The sequence below is a fragment of the Dryobates pubescens genome, chromosome Z (genome assembly GCF_014839835.1).
Source record: "Dryobates pubescens isolate bDryPub1 chromosome Z, bDryPub1.pri, whole genome shotgun sequence".
In the NCBI taxonomy this organism is placed as follows: Eukaryota; Metazoa; Chordata; class Aves; order Piciformes; family Picidae; genus Dryobates; species Dryobates pubescens.
This window is the reverse complement of record NC_071657.1, coordinates 114,913,422-114,919,929: the sequence shown is the minus strand read 5'-3', so window position 1 is coordinate 114,919,929 and position 6,508 is coordinate 114,913,422. Positions and strand designations below refer to the sequence as shown.

Sequence of the window (6,508 nt, the reverse complement as noted above, 5' to 3'; positions counted from 1 at the left end):
AGGCATCATACCAGAAGCACCTTACCATCTCACTTCTTTAACAGCTTATTTGGGATGAATAGGAATTGGCTTTGTTCCTAACACATGCTTATCTTCTGCTTAAATACCTACTGTGACAGGTAGGTGTGTTGTACACAAGTGATCTCTGGACCAAACCTGAATGGAACTTGAACAGCAGGGATAGAAGATGAAACACTATTAGAGAGCTGGCTTCATAGAATTAAATTGTTACAAGGTCATTATCCTAGACAACAATCAAACTACTAAACCTAAAGGGAATAAACTGCTTGAGAACTTAAGTGTGGACATACTTGGTTTAATTTGGTGTACCTAGACACACACACACACAAAAACACTAAAACCAAACAAAAAAAACCTCACACAGACCAAAACCCCCACCACACATTACACAGAACTTTATAAGCTAGTAATTTTGAGGTTAATATCACCTGTTCACTAACAAAATCCTTGCTACTTCTGCCTTCATTTTAACATTTTCAGATTGGATCACTTTAACACACAGCAAAACTCCAAATGTTTGTGAGACTGGTCATGGTTTACCCTGCCTACTTCTTGCAGCTTCTTATGAGGAGGTACAACACTACTTTAGATGAACAAAAGGAAATAATCTGTTTTAAATACTTTGTATTTTGTCATTTTCTGTGTCTTTCCTATCTACATACTAATAATTTCCTACCTTATGTAAGTAATAACCATCCTTAAGTAGCCATTGGCTCAGATTCAATCAAAACTTCATTTCTCAGGTGGTATAATACTGTTTTCTGCAATGAGATACTGATCCAGTCACCAGAGGAATAGTAGCAGTACATATCACACTGTACATCAATATTTTTCTTTCCATGCAGTTTGGATGGGCAAGGTCTGCTTAGTACCTGGGTTAGTTATGGTCCTCAGTAGCTACATAAACAGTGGTGACCACAAGAAATAAAATTCATTCTAGTCATTTTGTAATCATAGAATAGTTCAAGTTGTAAGGGACTTCCAAAGGTCATCTAGTCAAACCCCTCTGCTGTGAGTAGGCTCAGAGCCCTGAATATCTCCAAGGATGGGACCTCAACTACCTCCCTGGGCAATCTGTTCCAGTATTCCACTGCCATCATGGTAAAGATCTTCCTCCTAATATCCAACCTAAGTCTTCTCTAATTTTAAACCACTGCCTCTCATCCTAGTGCTACAGGCCTTTGCAAACTTTTCCAGCCTTCTTGTAGACTCCCTTCCAGTACTGGAAGGCCGCTCTTAAGCCTCCAATGAGTCCTCTCCAGACAGAACCCCAGCTCCCTCAGCCTGTCCTCACAGGAGAGGTGCTCCAGCCCCTGATCATTTCTGTAGCCCTCTTCTGGACCTGCTCCATCACGTCCATGTCCTTGTGTTGAGGGCACCAGAGCTGGACGCAGTACTCCAGGTGAGGTCTTGCTAGAGCAAAGTGATAGAATCACCTCTCTCAGCCTGATGGCCACACTTCTTTTGGTGCAGCTCAGGATGCAAATTGCCTTCTGGGCTCAAAGAGTATATTGTTGGCTCATGTCCAGTTTCTCATCCCCCAAAACTTCTAAGTCCCTTTTTGTGGGGCTGCTTTCTATCACATCATCTCCCTGTCTCTATCAGTAGTGAAGATTGTTCCAGCCCAGATGGTTCACACAGGCCCACCTCTCCATCTTGCCCAGGACTTTCTGGATGACATCCCACCCTTCTAACATATCAACAGCACCACTTTACAGAATACAGAATACAGGATACAGAATAAACTAGGTTGGAAAAGACCTTTGAGATCATCGAGTCCAACCTATCACCAACACCATCTAAATCAACTAAACCATGGCACCAAGTGCCCCATGCAGTCTCCTCCTAAACATTTCCAGTGATGGTGAATCCACCACCTGAGAAGAGACCAACCCCCACCTGGCTACAACCTCCTTTCAGGTAGTTGTAGACATCAATAAGGTCTCCTCTGAGCCTCCTCTTCTCCAGACTAAGCAACCCCAGCTCCCTCAATCTCTCCTCATAGGGCTTGTGCTCCAAACCCCTCACCAGCCTTGTTGCCCTTCTCTGGACATGTTCCAGCAACTCAATATCTTTCCTAAACTGAGGAGCCCAGAACTGGACACAGTACTCAAGGTGTGGCCTAACCAGTGCTGAGTACAGGGGCAGAAAGACTTCCCTGCTCCTGCTGGCCACACTGTTCCTGATACAGGCCAGGATGCCATTGGCCTTCTTGGCCACCTGGGCACACTGCTGCCTCATGTTCAGCCTACTGTCAACCAGTACTCCCAGGTCCCTCTCTACCTGGCTGCTCTCCAGCCACTCTGACCCCAGCCTGTAGCACTGCATGGGGTTGTTGTGGCCAATGTGTAGAACCCAGCACTTAGATGTGTTAAATCTCATGCCCTTGGACTCTGCCCACCTGTCCAGCCTGTCAAGGTCCCTCTGCAGAGCTCTCCGTCCCTCTGCAGAGCTCTCCTACCCTCTGGCAGATCAACGCCTGCCCCAACTTGGTGTCATCTGCAAATTTACTGATGATGGACTCAATTCCCTCATCCAGATCATCAATAAAGATATTGAAGAGGATGGGGCCCAGCACTGATCCCTGGGGGACACCACTAGTGACTGGCCACCAGCCGGATGTGGCACCATTCACCACCACTCTCTGGGCTCGGCCCTCCAGCCAGTTCCTAAACCAGCACAGAGTGCTGCTGTCCAAGCCATGAGCTGACAGCTTGGCCAGGAGTTTGCTGTGGGGGATGGTATCAAAGGTCTTGCTGAAGTCCAGGGAGTCTACATCCACAGCCTTCCCCACATCCACCAGGCAGTCATCTGATCATAGAAAGGAGATCAGGTTGGTCAGGCAGGACCTGCCCTTCCTAAAGCCATGCTGGCTGGGCCTGATCCCTTGGCCATCCTGTAAGTGCTGTGTGATTGCACTCAAGATGACCTGTTCCATAACCTTGCCTGGCACTGAGGTCAGGCTGACAGGTCTGTAATTCCCTGGCTCCTCCTTCTGGCCCTTCTTGTGGGTGGGCATCACATTGGCCAGCTTCCAGTCATCTGGGACCTCTCCAGTGAGTCAGGACTGTTGAAAAATGATGGAGAGCACCTTGGCCAGCTCATCTGCCAGCTCTCTCAACACCCTAGGGCAGATCCCATCCAGTTCCATGGACTTTTGGGGATCCAAGTGGCTGAGCAGGTCTCTAACTACTTCCTCCTGGATTACAGGGGAACTATACTGCTCCCTCTGGTGTCATCCACACACTTGCTCATGGTGCACTCAATCCCACTGTCATGTGCCCAGGTGGCCAAGAAGGCCAATGGCATCCTGGTCCGCATCAGAAATAGTGTGGCCAGCAGGAGCAGGGAAGTCATTCTGCCCCTATACTCAGCACTGGTTAGGCCACGCCTTGAGGACTGTGTCCAGTTCTGGGCCACTCAGTTTATGAAGGGCATTGAGATGCTGGAACGTGTCCCGAGAAGGGCAACAAAGCTGGTGAGAGGCCTCGAGCACCAGCCCTATGAAGAGAGGCTGAGGGAGGTAGGGTTGCTTAGCTTGGAGAAGAGGAGGCTCAGAGGAGACCTTATTGATGTCTATAACTACCTGAAGGGAGGCTGTAGCCAGGTGGGGATTGGTCTCTTCTCCCAGGCAACCAGCACCAGAACAAGAGGACACAGTCTCAAGCTGTGCCAGGGGAGGTTTAGACTGGATCTTAGGAAGAAATTCTTCACAGAAAGAGTGATTGCCCATTGGAATGGGCTGCCCAGGGAAGTGGTGGAGTCACTATCACTAGAAGTCTTTAGGAGGAGACTGGATGAGGCACTTGGTGCCATGGTTTAGTTGATGGTTGGACTTAAGTTCTCGGAGGTCTTTTCCAACCTGGTTAATTCTATTCTATTCTATTCTATTCTATCATTGATACAAATATTAAACACAGTACAAACCCCTGAGGGACACCACTTGCTACCAATCTCCATCTGGACTTCAAGCCATTGAGCACCACCCTCTGGATGCAACTATCTAGCCAATTCTTTATCCACTAAACCACCCACCAATCAAACCTGTATCTCTCCAACTTGGAAAGTCGGATGTGTGGCATACCATGTCAAAGGCCTTGCAGAAATCCTGATAGTCATCCTTTGTCCACTGTTGTGATCACTCCATCATAGAAAGCCACTAGGTTAGTTAGGCAGGATTAGCCCTCAGTGAAGCCTTACTGTCTGTATTTGATTGCCTCCCTGTCTTCCATGTGGCTTTTAGAGTTTTATGGTACTGGTAACATGTTAAACTTTCTAAATTTCAAGTAGACCTATCAAGTAATTATTAAGAAAATTCTTAACTGTTTATCATAAACCTGATTTTGCACACAGGAACAGACCTTTTGAAATTGTAAAGAGTTTGGATGTGACACTGTACATATACTTTTAATAATATGCTTCATGGAACTGTTAATGATTTTTGACCTGAATATATTTAATGCCCATTCTAGCATCTGTCATGCATGAAATTTCTCCTACTGACACACTTATGTGGATAATCTGGCATTGAACTCCTGTTTTGATGAGTCAGGTGCATTTTGTTTTCATCTTTATTCTAAGCCAACATAGTGTTTGGTGATTATCAGTCTCTCTGCACTAAATTTGAGTATACTCACTGAATAAGCTGCATTATAAACAACCTGTTTGGTAATGGTGATAAGAACTGAACCCTTTTAATCCCATATTGCTATTACTTCAGACCCCAGACATGTAATTTAAGGATCAAAGCCTGAACTGCTATCATAACTGCAATTGAAAAACAAGGAAATCCTGAATCATTTTCAGATAAATAGAATCATCCTAAATCACTGCAAATCTATAACCGTATTTCTTACATTTACTGTATTTAATTTTATTTTGTATTTTTCTTTATTAGGTCTATAAATAGAAAGAGCTCAAACTGGTAATCAGCAGAAGAGGTAAGAATTAAGGTTTCTCTAGGAGTTCAGAATTTATATTAATTATTCTATTTCTCTATAATACAAGATTATAAAAAAGTTACAATATAAGATTATAATTTTCTTATCAGACCTTGTTTCCAGTTTCCAGACTAATATCTATACTACTTCTGCACATTCTAGCTGTTTTATTTTCTTCTAGGCAGCCCTGAAGAATGTCAAGAAAATGTGATCTCATTGGTATTACATGAGTTGAAGTGCTGAGAAGCAATAAAATATATGGGATAGATCAGTTATATAACCTTCCAAAGCATGTTGCCCAGGGTTTTTAATACAATTTCTACATTCTCTCACCTTGACTTAAAAATATACAGATGCATTCAACAAGATAATGTGTGCAACTTTAATAGAGTCTGCCTGAGGTCATGAACACTTTATCAATAGCATTTAATCAATAACTGAAATGGAATTGTGGACTCCCAGACTGTGGTTAAATTATATTTTTTCTTTCTGTGAGAAAGATTTAATTACTGTTTACAAGGACTGATAAGCTAGAAGAAAAATGGCAGCTAATATAATCATTTACTTGACCATTGTTTAGTAAATACATAAATCTTCTTTCCTTAGATATTCATCCTTTTTCAACAGAATAAAAAGGAGTGGGTAAGTTAAAATGATAAATTATTCTTTTGAGTTTCATATTCTATTTATAGCCTTTTCATTTATTAGAGTTTTTAATTTGTTTTGGGTTTGCTGGGTTTTGTGCTCCCATGTATTTTTTAAGAAATAATTTATTACAATTCATATTTCTTTCTATTCAAAATTATAATCCAATTACTTTCTCAGTAAACAAAAAGTCCTCCTTTTTATGTGAAATGAACTGCCAGCAAAAGTGGTTTCTGATTAGACAAGCTAATTTTGAAAGGACAGATAGAATCAAGCAATGAACTGGATAAAAATAATAATGGAGCGCACCTTGTTAGATAACAAATGGAACAGACTTTGGAGACAATTAATGCAGGAAAGACTTAATGCTGAGATATGTTAAGCAAGCTTTGTCTTTTTCATTAGCTGCTATAACTCATAGTTAATCTCCTTATATAAGGTGCTATAATAACCTAGCTAGCATCACATTTCTGTGAACACATGCTGCTGTACCGCTCTTTGTTCTTTCCTACTTTACATGGAAACCTCGGTACCTTTGTAGGAGGTGTGTGTGCATGTGTGTGTGTTTTGTATGTGTAGTTACATAGGTAGATGCATAAATACACACCTAAATACATAGATACATAGATGCATAAATACACACCTAAATACATAGATACATAGACAAATATACACAAAGATTGATCAATCCAGAAAGGGAAACTGGTCTAACAATATCTGGGATGAATATTGCAGAAAAATATTTGATAAATTCATCCAATGGGTAAGCTTGATTTCTTTACATTGGGTTTCCAAATGATAAAATTACAGACTTGTGCCCATTTCAAGTACAGCAGCAAGTTTTATTGGGCTGTTTGAAAAAACTATGTGAGAATCAAGTTGTCTGAGGGATATTTTTTCCT

General features: G+C 42.2%; 1 protein-coding gene across 1 annotated transcript in view; it reads left to right on the top strand.

Moving 5' to 3' along the window:
* The first annotated feature begins 5,571 nt into the window (after positions 1–5,571).
* Positions 5,572–6,508, top strand: part of CELF2 (CUGBP Elav-like family member 2) — a 464,286-nt gene continuing 463,349 nt past the window's right edge. The window contains exon 1 of the mRNA XM_054178222.1: positions 5,572–5,603. The gene's annotated coding sequence lies outside the window, so the exon portion shown is untranslated. The remainder of the gene's footprint in view (positions 5,604–6,508) is intronic.